This window comes from Dermacentor albipictus, chromosome 10, assembly GCF_038994185.2.
Source record: "Dermacentor albipictus isolate Rhodes 1998 colony chromosome 10, USDA_Dalb.pri_finalv2, whole genome shotgun sequence".
Classification (NCBI taxonomy): domain Eukaryota; kingdom Metazoa; phylum Arthropoda; class Arachnida; order Ixodida; family Ixodidae; genus Dermacentor; species Dermacentor albipictus.
In genome coordinates, this window is record NC_091830.1 from 80,305,484 (window position 1) to 80,321,588 (window position 16,105).

General features: G+C 47.4%; 1 protein-coding gene and 1 long non-coding RNA gene across 5 annotated transcripts in view; one reads left to right on the forward strand and one right to left on the reverse strand.

Moving 5' to 3' along the window:
- Positions 1-16,105, reverse strand: part of LOC139050429 (prestin-like) — a 312,086-nt gene that overhangs the window by 104,946 nt on the left and 191,035 nt on the right. The window lies entirely within an intron of this gene.
- LOC139050733 (uncharacterized) lies at positions 901-14,567 on the forward strand. Its single transcript, XR_011509059.1, has 3 exons — positions 901-1,331; positions 8,045-8,146; positions 14,469-14,567. It is a non-coding gene; the product is annotated as an uncharacterized lncRNA (long non-coding RNA).

Below are 16,105 nucleotides of genomic sequence, written 5' to 3' on the forward strand. Positions count from 1 at the left end.
AACCAGTAGCAAAAGCTCCTGGTTCCGCAACAGAGGGCAGCTAATCAAAGGCCTTGGTAATCAAAGAGCTCTGCGAACTAAGAGGCAGCATGCGGCTTCACATGACATGGGTACAATATACACTGAAAAACCTCTTACGTGAGAATTGTTCGCGGAAGGCTGTTAGCCACGCCTGCTCTTGCGTTATGCGTTATCCTTCCCGCTTGGGACACAGGTATGGCTTGCAGCTTTCAAACACAAATAAAGGAAAGAAAATTCTGGCCAATCCTGACGCGGGACATATTATCAGCCGGCCAATGGCAATGAGCACTTGGGAACATAAAGCTTTCCGAATTCTTATTCAAGGGAATACACACTCTGTTCCGCGTGCGGTTTCGTGCTATTCATAAAATAACAGCATATCATCTTTAAAAGCGAAAGCGGGTATAACAAATCTTGCTTGTCGTTGTCGACTCCCCAGTATGTGTTTGTTCGACAAGTTTTTGTTTAGCTCGCTTTGTATTCCGCCCTACATCAGCCTTCCGGCACGCATTTCACTCTGCATTGCCCATCCGCTGGAAGTTGCCCGTCCATGTACTCAGCCAACAACGTTTGCTACATCATTGTTTCTTCGCTCAGCCATAGACTGGAATGGCCTTCCACACGCCGTCGCTATAATCACTTGTCCATCTACATTTTCTGATTGTATAACTGCCACATTTAATCAATAATTTTTTGTATTTGTGATTATTTATACCTGTATCAACCCCTTATGTAATACCCCCCTATTGGGGGCTTTTAATGTAATAAAGTGAAGTGAAATGCATTGAACGCTTCCTTTAGCAGTGCTCAAGCTACCAGGAAGAGTTGGATAATCTCCTGCAGAATATACATGAAGCGGTATGAGCCTTGGAATAGAAGATGAAGAAGCGCAGGAGTCTGGGTTCAGGAGAAGAGAAGAAGGAAGTGAGAATAAAATGTAGACAAGATGGACGCCAGTTCCACAGCAATGCTTTACGTTTACTGTGTCCTTTAAGTAGGAACGCTACATTATTTTGGCGCAGCCGACAGCGAACTCCAACATGTGGGTGAGATTTTTCCTTGAGGAGACCTCCGCGGACAAGATCATCTTTTCGAGATACCAAGCTGAAGATGAACCAGCGGTGGAACTACCTCGCGAACTCAACTCGGCAGAACTCATGAACCTGGTTTTAGAGAAGGCTTCCATGGACCCTGATGAACTACGTCGGAAGGGTGCTGTGAACGTGAACTTGCCTCTGGTGATCTTCGACGAATTAGTTCTTCAACCGATGCGTCGGAAGGACTCTGGATCACAGTCGTCGACGGAAGAGGTGAGCCTCGTTTTGAAAGCACTTCGGCTACAACAAGAACAGATTTCGCAACAAAACCAGCTGGTGACATCGCTTATAAGCTCTTTAAACGCTGAGAAGCCAGTGACTAAATTTGTAGAACCTGATGCATTCGACGGCATGTCATCAAGTCCAGAAGGTTGGCTTGAATTCTATGAATATGCCGCTGGAAAGAACAACTGGCACTCTAATGAGGACAAGATTACTAACATGCGTAGTTACTTAAGCGGTGTTGCACGGAAGTGGTATGATTTGCACATTATTGAAGAGGCTGGCAACTCTTGGAATCAGTGGAAAGAAAAATTCTTGACGACTTTCCGAAGCAACCCAGTGCAAAGGTGGGACGCCGCGCTTAATTTCAAATTCAAGCAAGGCTCCCTCGTAGAGTATTTTTTTGACAAATGCCGCCTTTTAAAGCTGGCCGAGCCTATGCTTCCTCCGTCTGCCGTAGTAGCACTAATAATGCACGGACTGCACGCGCAAGTCCTGAAGCAAGTGCAACTACGGTTACCTAAAACTATGGACGGGCTCCTGGAGTGCCTTCACGACATATCATTTACTTCAGAAGAAAATATAAACGCTAGCTCAAGCGGTCACTTCACACGGTCCGGCACGGATTGGTCAAGCCGTAATCAGCGAGAACCGCGCCGCCTTGCAGGCGGCACAGAGAGCTTGGGTTGGCGCGCTCCCAGAGGTCGGGTGCATAACATCGACAGCGACCCTGTTCCCCTACTTTCGTACGCTGAAGAGGCTCCGACGACAAAAAACTGATAAACAAGGGTGATCAGTCCGACCCGATGACCACAACTGAGACTGTTTATTTAACTTGCTCTAGCCTACTTCACATCCCTGTGAAAGTGGGAAACAGACACATGATGGCTTTGGTTGACAGCGGTGCTTCTGTGTCTATAATAAATGCCAAGCTGGTAGATGCAAGTCACCTGCATAGTGGAAGAGTACTACGGGTGCAAGGCTACGATGGAAAAGTAACAATGCATAATCAGTGGGCCTCAGTAAACATCGAGTTCCAAGGTCATGAAATAGCGAGTGAAGTACTGGTGATTGAGGGGGTGACGTATGACTTTCTGCTATCCAGACCAGATATAAAGAAACTAAAAATCAACGTATACTGGGACGATGCGGTTTTAGTGGAAGGACTATCAAGGCAAGAGACACAGCCGGATAGAAAGGATAACCTGCGAGTTGTCAATTGCGCGGAGGATATTGCAACGACCTATCCTGAACTAGTATGCATAGGAAGCTATCCACCGGCGATGACGTCACACAAGGTGCCTTTCGAACTCACCGACAAGACCGTCATCCGAAAATCACCTTACAACATGTCAAGAGAGCGCAAGATATGGTTGAAGAAGGAATTGCAGGAGATGCTAGACGCCAATATAATCCGGCCTTCGGTGTCACCCTTCGCCTCTCCCATAACTATTGCGCCGAAAGAAGATGGAACTTTCAGACTGTGCACAGATTACAGGGTTCTCAACCGACAGACAGAACTTATACCATTTCCCATGCCGAAGATAGACACGATTATAGATGAGACAGGTGGTTGCCGATGTTTTTCACGTATTGACTTGTGCAAAGGTTTCTGGCAGATCCCGCTAACCGAAGAAACAAAAATGTACACTGCTTTTATCACGCCCTTCGACCTGTACGAGTATAACCGGCTTCCTTTCGGCTGGAAAAACACACCAGCATGGTTCCAGAAGATTATGAACGAAGTCCTGAAGCCTTTCCTAGGTGTCTTTTGTAACGTGTACATAGACGATATTATCGTCTTCTCCAAAACAGAGACGGAGCATCAGGCACACCTGTCCCAGGTATTAAATGCCTTGAGCTTGGCACACCTCAAGGTTAATTTTAAGAAAAGTGTGTTCTTTCAAAGAAAAGTGGTGTTTCTTGGAAGAGTCTTTGATGGGACTACCAAAAGCACGAAACAAGAGTCCGTCGAGAGGATATCCCAACTGGTAAAACCATATGACGTACACTCATTGCGTGTATTTTTGGGATTAGCAGGACATTTCAGGCCCTTCATAAAAGACTTTGCCATCAAAACAAGATGCCTCACGCGCCTAACACAGAAAGAAGTTCCATTTGAGTGGAATGAGGAATGTGAGAGAGTCTACCGTGATCTGGTGCACAGAATATCTGCTGACCCTATTCTACGCATACCAGATTTCACTTTACCCTTTGAACTGAATACCGACGCCTCACACTATGGGACAGGTGCAGTCTTGTACCAGAAATGTCCAGAAGCATCCGGCCGAGAAAAGCGACACGTAGTAGGTTACTACAGCTACACCCTCAAACCACCTGAAGTCAACTACACCACTACTGAAAAGGAAGCTCTTGCAGTCCTCAAAGCAATTCAGTACTTCCGTACGTACCTAGAAGGTGCGAAGTTTACTTTGTTCACCAATCACCAAGCCCTCACTCATCTCTTGAATATGACCCAACCTAAGGGACGTATCGCCAGATGGGTGAACTATTTGCAGCAGTTCGATTTCACCATCTCCCACAGACCTGGACCCCTCTTGACTGATGCAGATGCATTGTCTAGACTGATGATACAGGCCAACAACGAACAATCGGCAGAAATCAATGAAATTAAATTGTGGGAAGGCACTGAACAATTGATTTTTAGGGAAGGTCGCTATCAAGTCCCGCCAACGCTGGTTTCCAGGGTGCTTTATCTGTACCACGATAGCCCAGAATCTGGAGGACACGATGGATTTTGGCGCACCTACAACAAGCTAGTCAAGAGATTTACGTGGCCTCACATGAAAGACGACGTCAATCGATACGTTCGTTCATGCCACATTTGTCAAATCAACAAAGTGAAATATAAGCAGCCTACGGACGCCATGATAATACCTTGCCACTCAAACGTGCCTTTTGAAGTTATACACCTGGATTTCGCCGAGCTAAATAAGAAACGAGAAGGAGTCCGAAAAACGCAAGCTTTTCTTCTGGCCATAGATGAATGCACCAGGATGGTCGCGGCACGGGCAGGAAAAGAAGATGCGAATAGTGTCATCGCCCTTCTCGAACGGGATATGTTTAGGACAACCAAGACAATTGTATGTGACAACGGTGCAGCGTTCAAGAGCGAAAAGCTAGCAAGATGGGCTCGAGACCATAATATATCAATCCAGTTCTGTGCGCCATACCATCCCGCAGCGAATGGGCTTGCAGAGCGTGCCATACGAGATGTTAAACAATACATCAGGATGTATGATAGTTTCCCTGGTGGTTGGAGATGCTCTTTAGAAGCAGCTGTGAGACATCACAATCGCTCCTACACTAGCGGCTTGGGATGCAGCCCGCAATTCGCTTCTTCAGGAGAAACCCCTATTCTTCAGGCGGACCGTGAACTTGGGCTGTTAGAAAATCTCCAGATCGTCGAGGAAAGGAAACAGAAATCGCAGGAGGAGAGGTACCGTAAACGAATGAAAAAAAAATTTTGACAAGAGACATTGCTCAGATATTCCAGACATTCAAGTCACCGACCTCATTCTAGTTAGGAAAGGAGTAAGAGAATCCAATGCCAAATTTTATGGTCCTTACTCTGTGACAAAGACGGCCACTCAGAAAGGAATATTGAAGACTGTGTGGTACATTGGCGAACGTGGCTCAGTTGAATGTGCTTCGATTGGAAACGTTTTCAAGTATTACCCCAGGAGGGTTAGCAAAAGAAACCTGGAAGGGTGAAGCGGTATGAGCCTTGGAATAGAAGATGAAGAAGCGCAGGAGTCTGGGTTCAGGAGAAGAGAAGAAGGAAGTGAGAATAAAATGTAGACAAGATGGACGCCAGTTCCACAGCAATGCTTTACGTTTACTGTGTCCTTTAAGTAGGAACGCTACAATACAAAAGAAAGGCTTTAAGCATGCGAGTCTGCCACACATGTCATTCTCAGAAAGATCTAAATAGTCCGCAAGGAAGCTTTATGTTCTCTTTTCGCATTCTTGACAGAATATATCTTGCTTGACGCGGGGTGAATTACCCCAGTGGCACTGCAAGAGACGCTAAACTGGAGCATTTGCCGATCTCGACAACCAGGCTACCACATGCCTCAAGCGTCAATCCGCAACCAGCACTACCAGCCACGCCGTGCGCTGCAGTGCACTTAGAGTGCGCCTACTGTGCGAAATCGCCAAAAAGGCCATTGAGCGAAAAAGCCGGCGGGGTCTGTAGAAGCAAAACGGCACCTAAATTCCCATTGGCTGCGACAGTTCGTCACGAGCGCGCCTCGACGGACCAGAACGGGCGCATCGGATTACCTACTGGCCACATTGCGTGTCACGTGTTGAGTAAAAGGAGAGAGCATCGCTGCGACGCCACGTCATCAGTGCGCCTCCATGGAGTAGACACGGTGACGCAACGACGTGGGGCGGGACGGATTGTCGTCGGCGATGGGTGGCGAGGTGCGGGTGCCGCCGTGTCTTTCTCGGTAGTCGGCGCGCGGTCCGTATATATATATATATATATATATATATATATATATATATATATTGCTCTCTCCCTCCCACTATGCTTTGCTGCTGCGCAAGCCTGCCTGTCTTGATTGCCGCCGCTACTACCTCGCTCCCTAGTCGCGCAGGACGTCGTTCGCCGGCGGCGTCCCTAATTTCTGAGCAATATCGTCAAAACGATTTCGCTCTACAGCCAACATGCTAAGTAGAAACTGTACAAAAAAAAAGAGAGAAAGAACCCGTGCCAGGTGAATCACAAAACTCGATAACACACTCCGCAGCAAAACTCTACATCATTAGTCGCAGCGGATAACTCGAAGGACCGTTCAGCGGCGTTCAATTGAACATTATTGCTTTCGCATTTAGAACTTGTAAGTGCCTAAGTGTCCTCGTTTTTTTTAAAAGCAGCTTCATAAAACATGCGCAATGAGCACGTTCACAAACACCATCTTATAGGGAGTGTATTGATGTGCAGTTCGGCATGGTCGACTTGTAGAGCTCTCGCAACAGCGAATTTCGTGCAGCCACGGCAGCTGCCGCTAACTTCCGGACTGTCCACATTCGGCCAGTGACGACGACCCGTTGGAGACCGCCATCAGTAGAAGCCGATGATTGATGCAGTCCATGCTTTCCTTGGGGAGACGGGCCTCATGGCCCAAATTTAAAAAGAGAGGATCACGTCTGCCTCGTCAACCACTGGTGACAGTAGCTAAGAAGGGAGGAGAATCGTGAAAATGTATGTTTGAAGAACAAGACATTATTGGTGGGATGTAAAGTTTAACAAGTTGGCTGTTCTTCGTGACTGTTATGAGAGGTTAAGTTTAGTCTGCATGCGCAAATTTACCAGAAATGTTTGCAGTGGAACCTTTTCAGGAGTGTCGGTTCGAGACATTCCTTAAACTTTGTTTTGCGAATGGAACCTGATGGCACTGTGTACACCGGTATAAACGATTTCTGCAAACCTGACAGTAAATAGGACTTGAAGTCATAAGACTGACTTCACTCAGGGAATGAGAGCAAAACAACTGGCATTTTAAAAGACCCCTCAACGCGGACCTCAAAATTGGCCACGCAACTGTTCATCGAACACGAACGAGAACAACAAATCTCACCTGCAAAACCAGGCACGTATCAAACGTTCCGCGCATAGCCATGGGATTTGGCGATATAAAGTTATGTGAAATCTTTGAAGGAAACAGCGCAAAAGCGGGGATAAGCGAGGAACAAGCACACGCTCAGAGCGCGAAATTTCCTGGTATACATAAGGGAACGTGAACTGGATATCACCAATAGCACGGAAATCTCATTTTTGAGCCGTCTCATCAGTTTCACACCAGCGGGAAATTTCACTCGATAATGCACTATAATGCACTATAATGCACTATATGCGTGGCTGCCGATTAATAGCCACACCATTTGTCATGCTTTGCTACTGTGTAACTTGAGCCAAAGCGCAAAATAGCACGTAGGACAACAGGAAGGAACGAAGACATAGCGTTTCGTCCTGTTCGGCGCTTTGCCTCAAGTTATGCAGTAGCCGCTAGTCCACCACTCTCTTATTCTGGTAATGTGATTTTTCCCAGTTTCTATGGGTCCCCATTCAACCAGTTCTGTTTTGGTTTCTCAGCCTCGAAAGTATCGAACAACTGGGGCCGCACTCTGTCTTTTCTTTTTTAGAGCGAAGCTCTCATACACCGCCGTCACCGTCGCGATACATAGATCTAACAGCTAAAGGCGACAATGTCGTGCACATGACCTCCGCTAGTGCCGCTGCCTCGCAAAGTTGAAAGCATCGATGTCAATTGGATACCGACAATGTGTTGGATCAGTGCCTATTTTCAAAATTTATTTCACCATTTAGGTGCCAACGCGAGCTGCCGGAGACTTTCGTTAGCTAAAGCTAACACTCGACAGTATTCTGGCTTCTTTTAGGAGAGAGCAGCCTCTAACTGGTTGCTGGCCGGCAGCGCCCGCAACCCCAATGCCAGCAACCCTTCGGTCCGTTCCAGCACTGCCAACATCTACACAATCATAGAACCCCATAACAACTAAAAACCAGGCAGTGCCAAATACCATTCAATGCCTTTACACAACGGCCACGAAGTGAGGCACCTAAAATACGCCACAAAAAAAATCACCCCCAAGTAGCCGCAACAACATTGGCCGGGCTGACAGGTCTTTTTCAAGACACGTCGCAATGTATGCAGGTGTGCGAGAGGCAGGTACTGCCGTAGCGGGTGTTCTCGTGCTTCATCCCTGGAGGCCACGGTCACGGAAGGGATCGTCGACAAATGCCAACTCGGAAACGGGTAAGCAGCGTCCAGGAAACCGATGGCTGACCTAAACCTCGTCGCACGAAGCGTGTGTGTATACGCGGCGGCCGCGACGGAGTCCCTTACCCTTCGCCTGGGCGTCGGAACGGGGTGAAGTCCACTGACCCGGGAACCCGGCAGCGTTCCGCGACGCCTGGCACACAGCCACACAGACCCCGCTCGGAAGGTCGGGATTCCTTTCTTCTTTGACCCCGAGGCGACGGTGAGCGCGGGGACACGTTCTGTATCGCCGCTGCGCCAGCGGGACTTTCTCTTCGGCTCGACCGTCGGATGTGTTTAGTGGGACAAGGGCTTTTTCCTTCCGCCTAGCGCAGACAAGCATCGGTAGGAGGTGTTTTTCCGATCTCCAGGGGCGGAATTCGCGAAGCTCCTTGTTTGCAAGTTCTCTTTTCCGCTGGACGGCCGTATTCGTGTATAATACACCTGACGTCAAGTTGTGCCTGAAATAGGCTCTTAAAACATTTATAGCGCGGAAGCCTTTTGGGAACAGGGTCCTAAACGGCAAAATGTTCATCAGGCCCAATGAAATAAACTTAGTATAGTGTACGTTGCATTATGGTCATATTTTGGAATAAACTTTGCTCATGGTAGTACAGAACTGAGCAGCTTTTGACAAGATCTGCTCCTATTTTCTATCAAGCTCGAGGGTTAATAAACAGAGCCGCGAAAGCGCTGCTGACAATAAACGTAATAAAACTGGTAAACCTCGGCCGAATACCCAAAGCTCCTTGTTTGTGAGTCTTTCTTAGCTATAGATCGGTCTCCTTCACTAAAAGCATGTTCAGCACAAGGATTTACTGGCTCTTGGACTTCTGAACAATTCTGTCGTTTAAGTTTCTTAGCAAATACGACCTTTGGCTCCTCAACTTCCTAAACGGGCGCTTAGACTGTTTCCAATACCAAAATAACCGAAAGCTGCAGGGCTCTTGCTATCGTCACAGGTAAAGAAAATGGGCAAGTCACCAGTACGTTAATCGCAACAGAGTTGAACGTTTCCAGGTTTGTATGAGCCCGTAAGGTATTATATACTGTTAGTTGCAGTTACCATGGCTCAAAGCAGTGCTAAGAGCATTCAGTTGTAAGGTTCTTACTGTTAAATTTTTCATTGTTTCACAACTGCAGTACCCCTACGTACGCGCATGCTCAACGGAGTTGCACTTCCCTCGCTGTCAGAGGGAAGCCGTTTTTTTTTCCTGCATCTTTGTTGGCCTCTCTTCGGACCACCACTGTGATAGCGCTGACACTTAAGCATTGAGGTGTCGCGCGGACATACATCTAAACTGGCACGCCAACGGGAGAGTGGCACGGACGTTCGACGGCTGTTGCACTTGTTGCACTTCGTTACGTAAGGGGCAGCAACGGCGTCAACACCGAATGGCAAATCACCTGCGAACAGCCTCATAGAGAGGCTGCGGTTCTAATGGTCAATGCACTGCACTCTGTTCGATTTCCGGAAGTGGGGCTCTGCACTTTCGCCGGCGCTCCACTTCCGGCACGTCCGCAAGCGCGCACGGAAGCGCGCGCTACGCCCACGGGTGCCGCACTCCGACAACAATACATCGTTTCGAACACGAAGGGTGGCCGGCGCGCATGCCGAATCAGCGCCCCGGGAAATGGCACCCGCTCGAACCGCGTGTCAAATTGGCGCGCCTCGGACGTGTACCGCTTCGATCACGTGACTGGCCAGGCGGGTGCGGCAACGAGATCTGCTCTTCTAAATGAAGCCGCGCGCGCGAATCGCCTCGCCGTTGTGCCGCTGTGCCAGCGCCCGAACGAAACGAAAGTTACACGAATACGGCGCTTCTGTGTGTTGTCGTCAGCCACCTCATTCGGCCAGGGCCGGCATTTTGTAGCGATGCCTGTTCCGATTCTGTGCTTTTTCAGGCTTTTCGCGCTTGGCCAGTGGTCAGAGCGACGGTCTGCCCACATTATCAACGGGATCAGGCGGCCGTGTGTGGTGGACGATAAGAATAGTATAGAATGAGGCATAAGGCATCGCCACAAAATAGCGGTCCAGGTTACAGCAAGGATCGTAAAAGTACGCCTTTAATTTCATGAAAAGCAGCAGTGCTGCTACATTTACTCAGATGAGGTCTACCACATCGTATAACGTGGCGACGAGTGATAATAAACAATCGGTCTCTGATGCTTTCAAGCTGCACAAAGAGCCCACGTGATTTTTTGAGGGACGAAGAGGTACTCCAGATGTACAAAGTATTAAGCTCGGCATGAGCTTCAGAGTACAAAGCTAAATAACTGCGTTACCTTTTACAATTATTTGTTGTGGAGAAGCGAGCGACATATTGTGTTGTGGGAAGCATTTGCTGTGAACGAATAAATGAATGAATGAATGAATGAACATCCTCAGCCTGGGCGTTCGGCCCGCATTCAGCGAAGCTGCATTCGCCGCGCACGCACAGGACTTAAGAGATAAAATTGTCCCGGAAAGCACAGCGTCGCCCGGTCGACCGTGCGTGCAAGCGGAGGCCAATGGAAATCCTCAATTTCTGTTCCCACGCTTGTTTTCGAGCATCCGGTTAGACTGCCGTCCCGTGCGGCGCTTGCTTTCCTTGAATAGCACAGCGGCATCGCGGTCGCCCCCATTTCCGGGCGCTAACTGAAGCACAAGGCGAACGCGACGTTGCAATCTGGACCACGCCGGTAGGTCACGTGGACGAAAGGATGGCCGCCGACACTGCCGAAAGCTCGGTGTCCCTCTGCACTCGCTGGTGCATTGAACAAACGTCGCCGAGAAGGATTAGGCGCAACAGGACATGTCAATGAGGGAATGGTTCACTGAAGAAACCTTGACAAGGCTGTGAACAATGCATTGCCGCGTGTCGTGACAGACTGCGTCAGATAATCAAAGCGTGGGCGCGAAAAAAAAGAAAAAAAGAAACGGGAACAAACACAGCACCGTGTTTGTATTTCCCTTTATCGCGTTGTTGCCTTCCCTGTAGGGCCGAGTTGGTTAAATGAAATACCAACTTGTTCGCTTCATGCTTGTACGCAAGCCATCGTTACAGAAAGGCACCCGGTTGAACAAAAAAACAAACAGTAAGCGTGTTCTTGTTCTGCCGCTGTGATGCGTTTGTGTCAAGCTGTGTGACCTTGATTTGCAGCGGTGGTGTGTTTATGTTCTCTTGCAGTAGTTTGTAGCCATGTCGCGTGTCCGGTAGTGCCGCAGTGTTGTTTTATTTGTATTAGTGTTCTGCAGTGTTGGGCTGCCTTGTCCCAGCTTTGCGCACTTCGCTTTTGTAGCAGTTTTGTTGAGTTTTCTCGCAGTGACGCGAAGTGTTTGTAATTTGGAGGCAGCATCAAAATACGAAAACGCGTAACTTCAACTAAAATGACGGGTGCAGAGTAACAAAAGAAAGAAATAGTCGCGATCCACATCTACAGGCAGCAGGCTCGGTGTATATGCCCTACAAGGTATAATCTTATAGCCTGCCTAGAAGGCGACACAGCGTACGATGTTCTCAGGGAAAGCGTAATTATTGAACTCTGATCGCAGCCTACCTTAACCTGTATTTCCTTGAAATCACTGCAGCGGTATGCTTCTCTTTGTCTTGAAGCCATAAGGACTGCGTGACAGACGTTCTGCGCATCCTCTGTCGCCACCTTTGCGCAGACAGCTGCTACAGATGTTATCCTTCCCTTACTTTCCCTCAGTTTGTGGACCTGCTTTGAGACCTCGGCACAGCGTAGTCAACAAACCACAGTGTAGTCAACAAGACATTCTACAAAGATCACTCTCCGCTTCGCACTAACACTTCGACAACGCGCCTCCGCCAGAAGAAACACCGTCGACGGCCTTTATCACCACATCAGAAGGACATGGAGGCTTCGTTGGGCGCCTGAGGATCCAGCGCCCTGCGCGAGTGCGTATGATGAAACACACTTCCCATTTTCAAAGCGAAGCTGCTTCCTCGCCCTACAGTCCCCAGGCTTGGCGTGGCTACTGTCGGCTGCTAGGTTGGCCAGTATATCACCGGATATCATTGTGAATATATATATATATATATATATATATATATATATATATATATATATATATATATATATATATATATATATATATGTATATATACGAAGCTTACATGTGCACCGCATGGTAGTACGGGCGAACGGGCATATGAACCCTTGAACGCTGACAATGTAGAGCAGGTGAACGCACCTCAGTTCTTCGTAAAGAGACAAAAAAATTCTACGTCAAACGGGGACATATGTATATATAAACCGAGGCATCTATATATGCGTTCATGTTGTACACTTCTCTTGTGTCCTTGTCTGCAGGCCTTACCCTCTTTAAAATACATGTTATCGCCACACAAATATATTTGCAGCACACCGACCTGTAAGCGTAACAGCCCGTTGTATTCCTGAATTCTTTGATTTACTGGGATTTCTTCAATTTAGCCATTTGTTATGTGCCATTGGGTGTGTATGCGCGCCTCGTCGGTACTACTACACTATGTCCTGCCATTATTCGACGTACCACCTTGTGTGATATCACCTAGTCATGATGCTCATTCTATTCAATTTGTGACTCGTGTTTATTAAACGCGAAAGCAGCGGGCTGCGTCGAATGAACGCATACCTGCAGCACCATCCCCGAGTTAGCAATAATAATTTAGCCTGATACCCTCGGAAATACATATTTCGTACGATCACACGATTTCACATGGTGACACAGATTTTTATAGTCCAATTCCAAATCATCTAATGTGACTACAGTTATAGAGCACTCTGGGCATATGTGCATTTAAAAGGTTGTGCGGCTTTAATATTCCACTTCGTATTTATTTATTTTGCTATTTATTTATTCCATCATTGTTTGGTTGTAAAACGGAGGGAGGTTTATGCCAATGTGTTTTCTGCCTCAGTCCCTACAGAACAACTCAGTCAGAACTGAGCAGTGCTATTAAAGATATTCTGCACACTTCGATGTCTCGGCTCTTCAAGATAACATTTTTTCTTGCCTACTGCCTGCTGCCGTGACGCTCCCTCACTCCTGGCTTTCAGACGAGTCTACAAAGCTGCCACGACGAACAACCCATTGCGCACGCTCCTATCGCTGGGCAACACGTCACATAAAGCCTCCTCTCTTCTGCTGGCTCGAGACTAACAGAACGGCCCAGAAAAACACGCCTTCCCCACAGAGAAAGCAGTCGACGGGTTCACAATTTTCACTTCAGAGGCCGCTCGCGTCGGAAACAGACGCGCGGTATAGCGCTGGAGGCTGTTTGTACCGTCGTGCGCTGACCCGTCACGTTTCAGGCCAGACACGTTGGCGACCTTTCGCTGCGAACCGCGATTCTTTACGGGTTCGCTTATCGGCCGAACAGACGAGGTAACAAGAGCGACAAGGCAGTTCCGATAACACCTACGCACCGAAACGGCACGCAATCCGAGAACGTCCCATCGTATATTTTCATTTTATTTCTGAAGGGAACAGGGCGGACGGGCAAGGATGACATCAGAAGGCGATTTCCTCAGTGACCACATACACAGCACAGTGATGACGACTAAGCGGAAACTTTTCCATGATCATCATCATCATCTGTCCTTGTTTCACGCTCCTCTTCAGAGCTCCGGCTGAGCAAGTGCCCGCGTGCGTCGTGTTGTTGGGACATGTGTACTCGTCGCTGGCAGATGCGGAAAATCCACTGACCAACATTTAGATAACTCGGATGTCACGTTGTACTCGCCAAACCAGTTCAAAGCTTGTTTTGCTTTGCGTGAAACATTTCCCCGGCCATTTTATCAAATGTTGTAGCACCGTGACGTATTCAACAGACTGAAGCAGAAGGCACGACGCCACCGGCATGATTTGTTAAACACTGGTTGAACACTTGTTTTCCAGCGCTAGTGTTAATCGCCTCCTTAAGTATTTTTCGAGCATTACGCAGTAAGATGCGCCAGAACAAGCGAAAAGGTATTCAGGGACCTCTGTGAGAGTTCTTTTTTTTAAAGCAGCAGCGACAGCACCAACAAATCGAGGAACACAATAACAACGAGAACTCACGAGAATATGAAAAGTTTTTAGTTGTTTATTGTTTATGCTTATTTGTCGCTGCGAATCTTATTAGGCACTATGCAATGGCCTTACGCAAATCTCTTGTTGCCAATGCACTTCTCTCGCGGTCAGTTGGCGTCAGAGTCTGGCACGAAATTCCCTAAGCCTCTTGTTCTCAAGTGTTATTTGCTATTGATCGGTCGACTTCGCTAATAATACCTTTAGCGTCAGGATTGGTTATTATTTTGTCTTACTCGCAATCCCCCCCTTTTTTTGTAGACCCAATGATACAGGAGGAAGGAACCAATCTCGGAGGCAACGCAGGTCACGGAACTGCAGATCCCGAGCATTTTCTGAACGCGTAACTACACCTAACCGGCCGCTGCCAGTACACCATCCGCCAGAAGCGCAACGTCTTGACGCTGTAATAAACTGTCATATCATATTGCCAGGGGTTGCGTTACGTAAATGGTTATGTTACTCTAAGTACACGATGCTGTAGGTGCCGGAAGTGATGACGCTGACGTCACATTCTCTTGACGGTAGTCAGAGAATCAGGTGAGTGCGACATCCGCTTCCGCTTCGTGCTTCCGGTTTCACGTAATTGGAATTGGAGGACGCAGCTTGGCAATGATAGGAGAGACAGAAGTGTGTCGAAAGACGTTTTACTTGTTCTTTCAGTAAAACGTGCTCGTCGGTATCGCGTCTAGGACACAAGTTTGCCGATTGTTCTGCTGCGTTAGGAGTTGACAGGTTTAGAATCAGGTAATTATGGTAGCTGTAGCCGCGTCTCAAACGTCGGTAATAATAAAATGTACTCAGATTATCACGTCAAGTGATTGTTCGTATGCACCTTATTTTGTCAAATGTCCCCATTGGAAAGTTATTCGTACTTAAAATAAGCAAGAAGTGTTGCCACGGTGCCTAAGCGCACAGTGGCAATTTTCGCACGCTTTCTTTTTAACTTATGCGAGAACGCGTGAAAATAATGCACAACGGCAAATTTTTGCCTGCTTTTTCTAAAATGGAAAGTTGTGCATTTTTCTTTTATTCTTTTTAGAACCTTGTGGGCCGCAAAGATCAGAACATTACTAGGATAGCCAGCTGCCTGTATTCTAGCGATCTCTCTTGATAAAACATATGCCATTGTGTGGTGACATGATTCAGGGACTACAGACTGCAGAAGGTTGACGGCGATACAGGACTTGAAACCTCAAAGCGAGAGAACGAAAAATCCCTCGTTGTATCTGGTTCCTCCTTCGTTGTGTGCGTTTGCGCTTCCAATCAACCATGAATGAATTCAGCTGCATGCCCATCCGTATGGCAGAATTAACATAAGGCGCGTGCATATTTGTGTAGCCTTTTTGTCAACAATATAGTCTAACAAATGAGGTTCTTTTTAAATGAAGCAGACGCCATAGACGAAGATACTTCTTCTACAATTATGCACATATGGCTCAGTGAAAACGTTAGACAAAAACCACGAAGATTACCCAGAACCTAATAGCACGAAGTTGTTTACGAACTGTTAATTGACTTCCTTGAAACAGAATTATCATGAATACTATTGAAGAAAATTGCCTTTACTTGTAAACGAGTTTGAGACGACTGCCAAATCAAGTTAGGTAACCTTGAAGCTGAAGCAATCATAACGCAAATAGCCCGTAGGACGACGCAAAATTAAACGATAACTCGAAGTACAGAAAGCTTGAAAAGTTCCACCATGCGGGAATGCGCAAAGCTGACTTGAGTAATGCTTCCTTTTGAATCTTTGAGCGCCTCTGGGCGCAGATATGATTATGCTTGCGCTGTCGCCTACTGTGTTCTCATTACCTCAATTGGTAGAGCGTGTGCTCCAGTCAAGCATAGAATAAGGCTGCTGGAGAAGCAATCATTTTTCCTCCATTGCGAAACAA